The 13,056-nt window shown below is 49.8% G+C and overlaps 1 protein-coding gene across 1 annotated transcript in view; it reads left to right on the top strand.

Annotated features, from left to right (window-relative positions):
* The first annotated feature begins 12,501 nt into the window (after positions 1–12,501).
* ZNF331 (zinc finger protein 331) overlaps positions 12,502–13,056 on the top strand; it is a 32,727-nt gene continuing 32,172 nt past the window's right edge. Inside the window, exon 1 of the mRNA XM_070062928.1 lies at positions 12,502–12,634. The gene's annotated coding sequence lies outside the window, so the exon portion shown is untranslated. The remainder of the gene's footprint in view (positions 12,635–13,056) is intronic.

Here is a 13,056-nt window from a genome sequence, read left to right as displayed (position 1 = left end):
CTTGCTATCCAGCTCTCTGTTGTGGCCTGGGAGGGCAGTGGAGGATGGCCCAAGTACTTGGGGCCCTGCACCTTTGTGGGAGACCCAGAGGAAGTTCCTGGCTCCTGGCTTCAGATCAACAAACTCCGGCCATTGTGGCCATTTGGGGAGTGAACCAGCGGGTGGAGAACCTGTCTCAGTCTCTCTCTCTCTCTTTTTCTCTGTCCACCTCTGCCTCTCTGAAACCTTGCCTTTCAAAAAAATAAATAAGTCTTAAAAAAAGGAAAATAAATACACAACTAATGACAAAATAGAGCAATATGTATATAGGCAGACCTAAATGATTTTATTGACTATAGACACATGGCTGAGTTGTATTTTGATCTCACCTCACATTGTCTGAAAGTATGCAGTGCTTAAAACTATCATCAAAATCTTAACTTATAGGTAAAAATCCACGGGCCGGGGCTGTGGTGCAGTGACTTAAACCCTGGCCTAAAGCACCGGCATCCCATATGGGAGCCAGCTTTAGTCTTGGCTACTCCTCTTCCAATTCAGCTCTCTGCTATAGCCTGGGAAAGCAGTAGAAGATGGCCCAAGTCCTTGAGACCCTGCACCTGTGTGGGAGACCCAGAAGAAGTTCCTAGCTCCTGGCTACATATCGGCCCAGCTCTGGCAATTGTGTCTTCTGGGGAGTGAACTAATGGATAGAATACCTCTCTCTCTGTCTCTGCCTCTCTCTGTAACTTGTCTTTCAATAAATAAAAAAAATCTTTTAAAATCCATACAAATAACTTACTGATGTAAGGGAATCTACCCTGACAACAACAAAACTCCCACAAAGAGAGGATTTCAAAGTACGACATAAATGTTGATTCACAAAATCAGGCATAAGCTCCCATGTACAGTTAAAAAAGAATTCCTCTAGATGGCTCCAGTTCTTCACTGTGACAGAGCACCTGTGAAGACCAGGCAGGGGAGTCACTGGCCTGAGAAAATGCATTCCCATTCAAAAGCAGCTCTGATGAGAAAAGTGTAATGAAACAGAATTCAGAGAATACAGAGAAACATCATTAGATGATTTATAGCTTTTAAAGATTTATTATTTGTTTATTTGTTTATTTGAAAGCTGGAGTTATAGAGGCAGAGAGAGAGAGAGAGAAAGAGAGACTTCCATCGCTGGTTCATTCCCCAAATTCCTGCAATAGCTGGAACTGGGTCAATGGGAAGCCAGGAGCCTGGAGCTTATTCCAGGTCTCCCAGGGGGTTACAAGGGCCCAAGTACTGGGGCCATCTTCTACTGCTTTCCCAGAGCATAGCAGAGAGCTGGCTTAGAAATGGAGCAGCAGGACTCGAACTCGTGCCCATATCTCATGCCAGCACTGCAGGCCAGGACTTTAACCCTACACCACAGCACCGGACCCTAGATAATTAACAGTCACTCTCTTTACAAACAGGTTTTGTAAAAAGGCACACTGACTTCCTCAGGCCCCCTGAAGCAGGCAAGAGCAGACCCACTCTGGTGAAGGGGGGCCCATGGCCTCTCACTGAGAACCTTCTGGAAGGTGGCTGGAGGGAGGAGCCGCCTAGGCTGATGGAAGAGTGTGATAACCACAGGGAAGGAGCTGTCCCTCTGCAACAGCAGGAACAATGGACCAGGCTTCACACGCCAGAGCCTGGCAAACCACATTCCCAGGTCTGGCTTCTTGACCTTTGCACCCTCACTCCCAAGGCCTGGGGACCTGGCTTCTGTCTCCTCTGTCTTCACCTTTGCTCCAGGTAGGGGACCAGGTCTCCCTTAGGGACTGCAAGGCTGTTTAGGAACAAAAGAAACTCCACTCTCCCTGGGGGTCTCCCGCACTGGAGAGAAGGGAACCAGAGATTCTAGGGTCTTCTTCCCTGGGTGCTGCTGCTGCCAAGACCCCTCAGAGCACTAAGAAGCCTGCCCAGCGTGCAGAGCCAGGCTCCACATGGAACTGCATCCAAATGGGAATCAGAGCATGGAGACTGCACTCTCACATGTGGGCCATGACCCTTCATGCCAGGGAACTTCTAAAATGATCCCCAGTGTGGAAGGAGGGAGTCTCAGTGCCCCCAAAAGGGGGAAGGTTAAAATAAAATGCCTGGGGCAGCCATTTGGCCTAACATTTAAGCTGCCAGCCTCCCACGAGTCCCTGGAGCTGGCTCCTAGCTCTGGCTTCTGACTGCAGCTTCCTATTAATGCAGCCCATGGTGACAGCTCAAGAAATTGAGTTCTGGGGCCAGCATCATGGCTAAGTGAGTTAAGCTGCCACCTGCCATAACGGCATCCCATATGGGTGCTGCTTCATGGCCTAGCTGCTCCACTTCCAATCTTGCTCCCTGCTAATACACCTGGGAAAGCAGCAGAGAATGGATCAAGTACTTGGGCCCTACAACCATGTGGGAGACCTGGAAGAAGCTCCTGGCTCCTGGCTTCGGCCCCAGCCATGAACAGCTATCTGGGGAGTGAACCAGGACATGAAAGATGTGTCTCTGCCTCTGTCTCTCCCTCTCTCTCTAACCCTGCCTTTCAAATAGATAAAGTAAATCTTTTTTTAAGATTTATTTATTTAATTGAAAGTCAGAATTACACAGAGAGAAGAAGAGGCAGAGAGAGAGGTCTTCCATCTGCTGGTTAACTCCCTAGATGGCCGCAACAGCCCGAGCTGCACTGATCCTGAGACAGGAGCCAAGAGCTTCTTCCAGGTCTCCTACTCAGGTGCAGGGGCCCAAGGACTTCAGCCAGCTTCTACTGCTTTCCCAGGCCATAGCAGAGAGCTGGACCTGAAGTGGAACAGCCGGGACTGAAACCCACACACATATGGGATGTTGGCACTGCAGGTGGCGGCTTTACCCCCTACACCACAGCACCAGCCCCGATCAAGTAAATCTTTAAAAGACATTTTGCTTTTCTACACCAAGTGTCCCTCCATTTTTCTTCAAAACAGAGGTCTGAGACCCAGTCATGAAGGCAGAGGCTTCCACAAAACGCTGTGTAAGCAGATGGAATGCTAGGGGATAGGAATTCGGGGAGGGAAGGCAGGGTCCTGTGGTGTTCCAGCACCATGTCCCTGTACAAAGCCCTCTGAGCAGGGTCCAGGCAGCCCAGTGCCTCCCACAGAAACCTGTGGCTCTGAACATAAATGTCCCTGAAATTCAAAGCATCATCATAGCAGACTAAACAGCCGTGCACAGAGTTCTTGACTCTAGATGCAGTGGGAGAGGCAGGGCTGGGCACTGACGTAGCTGAGTGACTCAGTCGGGTACTCACGGTTATGACATGGGGTTGACATAAGTCCACAGAACCAGGGCAGATACTAGCGTTTAATGGACAGCAACACATAGACCAAGGCACCAGTAGATGGATACATGTGTGTGTAGCACACAGGGGAACATGAGACTCCTTGCTTTCATGGATGGAAAGATCACGAAGACTTATAAGGGTCTGTCTCAGATTTTAGGAATTTAACATCTAGGTTGTATCAAAATGCAGGCGCTGTTAACATGCAGAAGCTGATGCAAGGAGATCGGGGGTGGACGCTGCGTCTCTGCACTTCTGACCAGCAAGCATAAAAGGGCTTCTTGCCCCACACGTGACCCATTCCCTCCTCCCCCACCCCATTTCTTCCCTTTAGCTGAGACCCTTGGTGCCAAACCAGACCATTCTAGACTCCTTGCAATGCAACTGGTAAACAGATAAGCTGCATGGGGCAGCTTGCAAAATAGATGAGAGGGAAGTTCCCAGAGGCTTCAAAGAGCCCCTGCTCTCCCACCAGCTGCCTTCCACCTCTCCCCACCCCACCCAGGATTGGCAAATTCCCTCCGAAACCAGATAACAGCTCAGCTCTAGATGCACAGTCTCTTCCGAGATTTGCTTCAATAGAGCAACTTGTCTCTGCTGAGCTCGCTCTCTGTGTCCTTTTTCCATCTCCTTTCTGAGGTTAGGAAAGGCCAGACCCCCAAGCTATTCCAAACCCAACTGAGCACACCTCTGAAGACGATGTCTCAGCTCCAGGGCCACACATTACAATATAAGAAAGTAGGACTGAGGGAGGTCCCAGACAAGATCAGCACACCTGAAAAGAATGCTTTATTGCTATGTAAGAGCCAGCATTCAGAATAATATGACATCCACGCATTTCACTTCTCAGTTTCCAATCATGAGAGAAAACGTGTACACACACACACTTGCTATCAAGAAATAGTATGTGCTTGTATGATGCTTGCATAATGGGAGAATAAGGCCAAATTGTTAAACTTAGGTGTGCTCATTGAACTCTCTTTTATACTTAGTATATATTTGAAATATTTTAAAATCAGGGCCGGCGCTATGGCATCCTGGGTAAAGCCACCACCTGCAGTGGCATCAGTTCCAGTCCACATGGAAAACCTGGAAGAAGCTCCTGGCTCCTGGCTTTGTGTCAGCTCAGCTCTGGCTGTTGTGGCCATTTGGGGAGTGAACCAGGGGATGAAAGATCTCTCTCTCTCTCTCTCTCTCTCTCTGTAACTCTGCCTTTCAAATAAATAAATCTTTAAAAAATTAACAAAAGATAAAAAGACAAGAAAATTGTGGGTTTGGAATTGAAAACAAAATGCTATGGAATCTATATCTGATGGAAAGCAGGAATCACAGCAGCAATGGTTTGGATGTCCGTGTTGTAGATGCCCTCCTACCAGATTTTCATTATTAATGCACACAAGGGAAGATGACAGCGAGGAGAGCGAGAACACTGTCATCCGCATTTATGAGCCTATCTTAGCAGACATTCAGTGAAAGACGAGCCTGCGTTGATCTGATCTAGGATTTATAGAAGAGAAACATCCAGGCCAATGCACAGAGCAAACCCTGAAAGAATGTTCGAAGGAGTCCCATACCTGAGAAGAATGATAGAGGCAAGTTAGGAAGGCAGCCCACAAAGCTGATCAATAAACTTTCACCTTTGATGAGCACACACATAAAAACAACATGTACTTACTCACATCCAAATGGTGCAGAATAGTTTCCTGTCAATACAATTAGGACATTGTTTTTCCAAATGTATTTCCTTCACCATACTTTCTAGAAAAACATTTTGTAAAATTTGTATTAGGAGCCGTCGCCGGGGCATAGTAGCTTAACCCTCTGCCTGTGGTGTTGGCATCCCATATGGGAGCTGATTCGAGTCCCAGCTGCTCCACTTCAGTCTAGCTCCCCGCTAATATGTCTGGGAAAGCAGTGGAAGATGGCCAAGTGCTTGGGCCCCTGCATCCACATGGAGACCTGAATGGAGCTCCTGGCTCCTGACTTCAGACCGGTCTTTTGGGAAGTGAACCAGCAGATGGAAGATCTTTCTCTCTGTCTCTTCCTCTCCCTGTAACCATAACTCCAAAATAAATCTTTTTGAAAATTGTATTGTACTAAAAATATACATTTAAGAGACAAAGTAACCTTGCAATGCATGTTTACAGTGTGCAGGGGTCAAATAAGGTAACCTACATTTCCCTCTCTGTTGTTCCTGCAGTCATCCCACTGTGCTGCCCACTAAGAGCTCACTCCTGCCACCTGCAATTTGATCCCTGTCATCAAAGCTCTCTCAGCACTTTTAACTGTGTGAAAAGGACAGATTCCAGAGGATGATTTGGGGTTCTTTACAACACACCGTGGAGACGAACACACATGATAGAAAATCAGAGCTATTGCCTCCAAGTTTGATGCATTCTCTTCCATTTATCATTGTCTTCCATTTATCATCTGTGCCTGTGTTATATCTTACAATATAAAGACACCTGGGCACACCCTGATTACCTGGTTCTTGTTTCTTGTTTTCAAAATAGCAGGATGAGAAGCTCACCTGTGACCAGAGCACAGTGAAATGCAAACCCGAGCAAGAGGTCACAGTGTTTCAGCCCCTCCCAACTGTGGCAGCTGATAGGCAGCAAAGATGAGAGCCTTTATCCCCCAAGGCAAGCTATGAGCAAAGAGAACCTAAAAAGGCAAAACTCGCACTATAGGTTGTGATGTATACACATCACTAAGTCAGTCACCCCAAGATATGCTTTCATTGTATGCGGAAAAATGTCCCTCTTGGAGGAAGCAGGCAGAGTCCTAGACCAGGTGACTGAAGCTAATGTCAGCTGTCCCAGCACAAATCAGTGGCAGGTGCTGATGCACATCCCCTTGCAGTGATACTGTGGACCAAAAGCAGGTAAAGCTTAATCTGAATTGAATCGTGGAAGACGTAGGTTCTATACAAGCTTTGAAACACACCTCTCCCAGGTTCTGTAGTCTCGAAATATATTTTTAAAATGTATTTATTTGAAAGAGTTACACAGAGAGAGAAGGAGAGGCAGAGAGAGACAGAGAGAGGTCTTCCATCTACTGTTTCACTCCCCGTTGGCCACAATGGCTGGAGCTGGGCCAATCTGAAGCCAGGAGCCAGGAGCTTCTTCCAGGTCTCCCACATCTCCCACATGGGTGCAGGGGCCTAAGGTCTTGGGCCATCTTCTACAGTTTTCCCAGGCCATAGCAAAGAGCAGGATCGGAAGTGGAGCAGCCGGGACTCGAACTGGCTTCCCTATGGGATGCAGGCACTGTAGGCAGTGGCTTTACCCACTATGCCACAGCAATGGACCCTTGAACAGAGAATATTGAGTCTGTCTTTAGCGTCCCAGGGAGCAGGTCTCTTCTGATTCCCTTACAGAGTTTCTGAGTTATCCTTGGTGAGGAATCCCATCTTGTTCCAGTGTGCATTTCTGCACAGATCTGTGGAGCACACAGATGGAGCCTGAACACTACACAATCATCATCTACACTGATATCCAGGACCTGACCTCAGCCCTGATAGGAGTCAGGTATCCCCACTTTCCCATGGTCATCCATCAGGAAGGGACCATTTTCAACATCACAGGTCATCAACTCATGGTGAGAACTGTTCATGGAAAAGAGAAAAGAAAAGAAAGGAAAGGAAAACAAAAGAGAAATGAAAAGAAAGAGAAAAAGCCAGGAGGAAGAGAAGGTTCTGGAATATAGGAGAGAAGTATTTGAAAGAGCTCACCTGACGGTCACAGAAGAAAAGGGAAAACTCATCCTTTGAAGCGCACTCAGAAGGCAGGAATGTGAGAAGTGATGTTTGCAATGGCAAAATGCCAGGCCCAAGAGGAAGAAAAGAGGGCGCAGCCTCTGTCCTGGGCCACAGGGACCTGACATGCGGCCCTTTCTTCTGTCTCCAGTTCTCTCTGCCAAGATGCCCTCCAGCTGTCCCGCTGCCTTTCATGGTGTCAGCACACCCACAGGCAGAAGGATTCTGAAGGGGAACAAAGGCCACCCTCCCCTGTGCCTTGGCGCTGTAGAGATTCAGGAACAGGTGCTCCTACACTGAGAACAAAATTGTAGTTCCTCCTCTCCTGCCTGCAGGTGCCGGCCTCTACCGTAAACAGCATCTGCCACCGCAGTGGGGATCTGGATGGTGCTGACCCACTCCCAGCCACCCATGCAGGGGGGAGTCGGTGCCCCGAGAACCCTCGTGCGTGACCCTGAGTAGGACCCGGGCACTGCATGAAGACAGCACCGAGGCTCCCACCCAGGTCAGTGCAGTAGAGGCTGTGGGAGAAGCCGCGGGTGAGCGCTTCTCTCAGACCTGGCCCTGTGATCCCGCTGGGCAGTCTTGGTCCAGAACCACTCGCCTAATGGCTGCCTCTCAAGCCTCGCCTGCACACAAGTGCTGCGGGCCCTGTTCTAGGAAGTTGGGATCCTGCAGGATGGCGGGGCCCTGTCAGTGCCCACGTGGGGTCGCCTACGGCCATTACCAGCAGCACTGAGCTTGAGAAAGCAGGAGCAACACACCCGAGCCCCTGAGACCCAACTCTCTTCACACACACACACACACACACACACACACAGATTCTTTTCAAGCATTCTCTTTGTGTTTTCCATACTTTGTGAAACGTTTTAAAAATGCGACTAACTGTAATGCTGGATATTTCTGGGGCCCAGTGAGACTTTTCAATACCTTACCATGTACTTGGATCACATCAGGAAACCCACGCTCCTGTCCCTCTGCCACTGCTCTATGGTGGAGTCTTGGATGGCTTCTCTTCTATCTGCGTAGGTGCCTGTGACCTGAACTCACGGCCACGCTCTAGGTAGCACTAGGTCTTGAGGGCTTCTCTCTGTGATTTTAATACTCTGATAGCCATCCTGAAAGCTGCATTATTGCTGACCCGGTCACAGTTACAGGACACAGAAGGTGGCAGCAGTGTCTGAATAAGCCTGCCGCTGGAAGGCAGCGTGTGCACGTGCACGAACGCAGTGCTTGCTGAGCGCATACGTGTACTCACAAGTGTGAGAGCGCCGTGCTGGGAACCACACATCCCTAACATGAGGTATGCTCACAACACCTGGGAGTTGGGAACTGAGTGTCCCATAATTCCCATGGGGCTGCAGGTGGTGAGACCAGCCCTGCTACTTCTGTTCTCAATTCCCAGTTTAAAAAAAAAAGTGGGTGGGAGGGATACAGAGAGGCCTTTCATTGTTGTGTTTGTATTCACTCTTTTGCATCTGGTAGAGCAAGTGGCAGATCTTAAGTGCTAGGGAACAGGGTGCTGGTAGGAATGGCTCTGGAAGCACAGACATCTAATGAGAAAGAGAATTAACACACCAAGCTGTGGGCATTAATGATATTGCCTCTTCCATCCATGAACAAGGGAATGTCCTTCATCAATGTCTGTGTGTCTGGAACTCGGTTTCCAGACAAGCAGATCCGGATTCTGACAGCCAGAGAACAATCCAGAATCACTGTAGATTTATCCCTCCTTTACTCCTGGGGATGGTGAGACGTACGCAACAGCCACTGGCCCATGACGGCAGTAGGGCCACAAAAGGTATCCGCCTTCATGTCCTTGGTGGCAGTGGGACACACACTCAGAGACTCTGCCCATTCACATCTGCAGCCACAAACAGCCACAAGCAGCAGCATCTAACCATGGCCCCCAGTTGCTTATAAGGGCTTCCATGGACAAACGTGGCTCATTGCCAATCAGTATCAAAGCAGAGTTGTGGGCAACTAGCCAATCAGGTGGGCCTGTTGGTTACCATGACACCAGTTGCCATAGAGGCACAGAGACATGGGAGCACAGATATGGCAGAAAGGTGTGTGGAACCCATTGAGCTCCACCCTCAGCCTCTTCTTCTCAACAATGTGTTACAGTTTTTATTGCACAGATCTTTTTCTAAAAAAGATTTATTTATTTAATTGAAAGCCAATGACAGAGAGGCAGAGAGAGAGAGAGAGAGGTCTTCCATCTGCTGGTTCACTCCCAAATGACTACAACAGCCAGAGCTGTGCCAATCTGAAGCCAGGATCCAGGAGTTTCTTCCAGGTCTCCCACATGGGTGCAGGGGCCCAGGGCCTGGACCATCTTCTACTGCTTTCCCAGGCCATAGCAGAGAGCTGCATTGGAAATGGAGCAGCCAGGACTCACTCAAACTGGCGCCCATATGGGATGCCAGCACTGCAGGCAGGGACTTTACCCACTATGCCACGGGTAGACATCTTTCACTTCATTAATTTTATTATTCAAATAAATTGTTTTTAAAAATAGTTTTTGGTGGATCACCTCATCTGAAAACTGTAACAGTTTGACTTCTTCCTTCCCTGTTGCAACGCCATTTCTTTATCTTAATTGCTAGAACTCCCAGAAGTGTTGAATATAAGTGGTAAACGTGGGCATCCTTGTCTTGTTACAGATCTTAGAAAACTTAGTTTTTCCTCATTCAGTATGATGTTAGCAGTTGCCTTATTAGATAAGGCCTTCTTTATGTTGAAGTATATTCCTTCTATACTTATTTGTTCAGGGTTATCAGGAAGCAGTGGTACATTTTATCAGATGACTTTTCTGCACTTATTGAGATGTTCCTATAATTTTTTTCCTTCCTGGTGACTGTTGACGTCATGTATCAGGTTCATGGATGTTGAACCGACCTTACATGGCTGAAGAGAATCCCACTTCACCATAGTGAACAATCTTCTCATGGTTCTGTTGGATGTGACTTCCTAGAACTTTCTTGAGGCGTTTTGCACTATGCACATGAAGAAGAGAGATGGCCTGTAGCCTTCTACCTTTGTTGTGCTTCTGTCTGGTTTTAGTATCAAGGTAATTCTGGACTCATAGAATGAGTTTGGAACAATGCCATCCTCTGCCGCTTTTTGAAATAATTAAAGAATTAGTGTTAATTTCTCTTGAAGTGTTTGGTAGAGGTTATCTGGTCTGATGATAGACTTTTTGTTACTGATTCAGTCATGCCGCTCATTAGTCTAGATTTTTTTAAAGATTTGAAAAAATTACACAGAGAAGGAGAAGCAGAAGCACGCGTGGGATGGGGGGGGGGAGTGTAATCCATCTGCTGGTTCACCCCACAATTGGCTGCAACAGCTGCAGCTGCGCTGATCCGAAGCCAGGAGACAGGAGCTTCCTCCGGGTCTCCCATGACGGTGCAGGGGTCCAAGCACTTGGGCCATCTTCTACTGCTTTCCCAGGGCATAGCAGACAGCTGGATCAGAAGTGGAGCAGCTGGCACTGAACCGGTGCCCATATGGGATGCCAGCACTACAGGCGGCGGCCTAACCCGCTGGGCCACTGCACTGGCCCCAGTATTTGATTTCTGATTCAATATTGGTAAGTTCTACGTGGCTAAGAATTGGCCCATCTCTCCTAGGTTATCAAACTTGTTCCCCCGTAATCGTTGACAATCATCTGTAGCAATCCTTCTCTGAAGACCGCGAGAGGGAGAGAGAGAGGGCCTTCTGCCCGCTGGGTCACGCCCCCGACGGCTCCCTGACTGGAGTCTATGGGGCATCGTCTTCAGCACGGTCCGGTATCCGTGCGGGTAGAAACCAGGGCTCGCGGCATTCGCAGCTCCCTGGCTCTGAAGTACTTTCACCCCGAGCCTACGGGAAATCAGCCCGATCAGAAACCAGTAAGACGCCTACGGAGCAGAGAACTCGGCAGGCGGCGTCCACCATGCCCCGCAGACGAACGTTTCCCAGAGGCCCCCGGGGCTCTGTTAGGGCTGCGCGGAGTTGCATGCTGGGAAAAAGCGCGCGGACTGGGGCGTTGTGGACTCCCTTTCCCAGAGGCCTATGGGGAGTGTGCCGCGTGGCATGCTGGGAGGGTGAGTCCTTCTCGCTGGTCCCACCTGGGCACAATCCGGAATTCCCCGCTGCAGGGCTCCGGTCCTGTCCTCTTGGGGAAATAGGGTTGGCTGGGCCCCGAGGGGACGTGTTTACTCCCCCAGAAGGAAGCCAGCTCGGGGTGCTGCTGGCACGACCATGAGGGAGGGAGCGGGAGACCCGAACCAAACCTGGGCCTGGGGCCCTGCTGTGTCCTGGGGGCTGGGGGCTGAGGGTAGGGTAGGGTGTGGTGTGGTGTGGTGTAGTGTGGTGTGGTGTGGTGTGTGTGTTGTGCTGCCATTCCCTGCTTTCCCAGGCGCACTAGCAGGGAGCTGGGTCGGAAGTGGAGCAGTCTGACTCCAACAGGTACCTGTAGAGGATGCCGGCGTCTTGGCGGACAGGTGTGTGTGATTGAATGTGGTCTGGACCCCGTGGCAGACACAGGTGTGTGTGAGCCGAATGGGATCATGGGGGCAGGGCTGTGTGAGCATCAGCGGGAGTAACCCAGCTGGCCTCTGTGAGGGTACCTGCTCTGTGACATCTGCAGGGGTGGTGTGCTGTGAGGTGGGCTGCACCTCTGACATGCTGCCAGGGATGGGTGGTAACGCTCTGGGAGTCAGCGCAGACGGGGCCTGTGTCTGAGCTGTGCCTGGGAGAGGTAGTGTTTGGGTGCCGGGCCTATAAAGTGAGCACAGCCGTGAGTGTCACCTGTGTGTCCACATCTCTGCCTTCACCTCCCCTCTGTGTGGTTCCTGCTGGGAGCACTGGGCCCAGGAACCTAGCATGAAATGACAGGAAGCGTGCAGAACAGCCAGAAGAAGCCAATTTTAGATCCCAAAGTGCTTGCCATGCAGGCCACTCGAATGAAGGGAAGGGGTGACCGGCGCTGCGACTCACTAGGCCAATCCTCTGCCTTGCGGTGCCGGCACACCGGGTTCTAGTTCCGGTTGCCCCTCTTCCAGGCCAGCTCTCTGCTGTGGCCCGGGAGTGCAGTGGAGGATGGCCCAAGTGCTTGGGCCCTGCACCCCATGGGAGACCAGGAGAAGCACCTGGCTCCTGGCTCCGCCGGCCGTAGCGGCCATTGGAGGATGAACCAACAGCAAAGGAAGACCTTTCTCTCTGTCTCTCTCATACTGTCCACTCTGCCTGTCAAAAAAAAAAAAGAAGAAGAAGAAGAAGAAGAAGAAGAAGATAAGGGAAGGGGTGGCCTGGGAAGTAGGGTTTCCTGTGTGGGGGTAGGGATGATCAGTTTGGTAGGTGGGGGAAGACCTACAGGTTTGTATTTCAGGGGTCTTTCCCATCCAGTGCCCCCTTCACTGGGTTCAGCTACGGCCTGGGGCAGGTGTTCCTCGGAGGGTGTTTTCTGTAGCCTGTATCCAGAAAGCATTAGCGTCTCATTCTCTTTCCCCCAGAGCAGCTGTCCTACACATAAAGAAGTGTCCTGAGGAGGACCAGAAATTGTAACACATCTTCACATCAAGGCTCAGGTACGTCCCCGTCATGCTCATTCAGTTACTGTGTTTGTGCCACTTAGAACTGTCAGCTTTCCCTGACCGCCAACATCCTTCCTGATAGCCACTCAGCCCACTAAACCTCCCAGAGTGGTGCCACGACACGGCGGCGTCACTCAGTGGCCTCCGCACAGCAACCCTCTCCAGCCAGCATTTGCCTGACAAATGGTTCAGAACCTTCCTGTGTACTCTGCTTTTCTAAAAGTCTTACAGTGTAGAAAAATCCCTCCTGGAGGTACACACTGGACTGTGGGGTGGTAAGGAGAGCGTTCATTTTTAGGTGCAATTAAGCACCAGGTGTGTTTGATTTTTTTCCATGGACCTATTTTCACAGCTCTGCAGGAATGAAAATGATGTGGTTTTGGTTTTTTTGTTTGTTTGTTTTTGTAATTTTGACA

This window comes from Oryctolagus cuniculus, chromosome 18, assembly GCF_964237555.1.
Source record: "Oryctolagus cuniculus chromosome 18, mOryCun1.1, whole genome shotgun sequence".
NCBI classification, from domain to species: Eukaryota; Metazoa; Chordata; class Mammalia; order Lagomorpha; family Leporidae; genus Oryctolagus; species Oryctolagus cuniculus.
The sequence above is the reverse complement of the archived record's forward strand: the minus strand, read 5'-3'. Positions and strand labels throughout refer to the sequence as shown.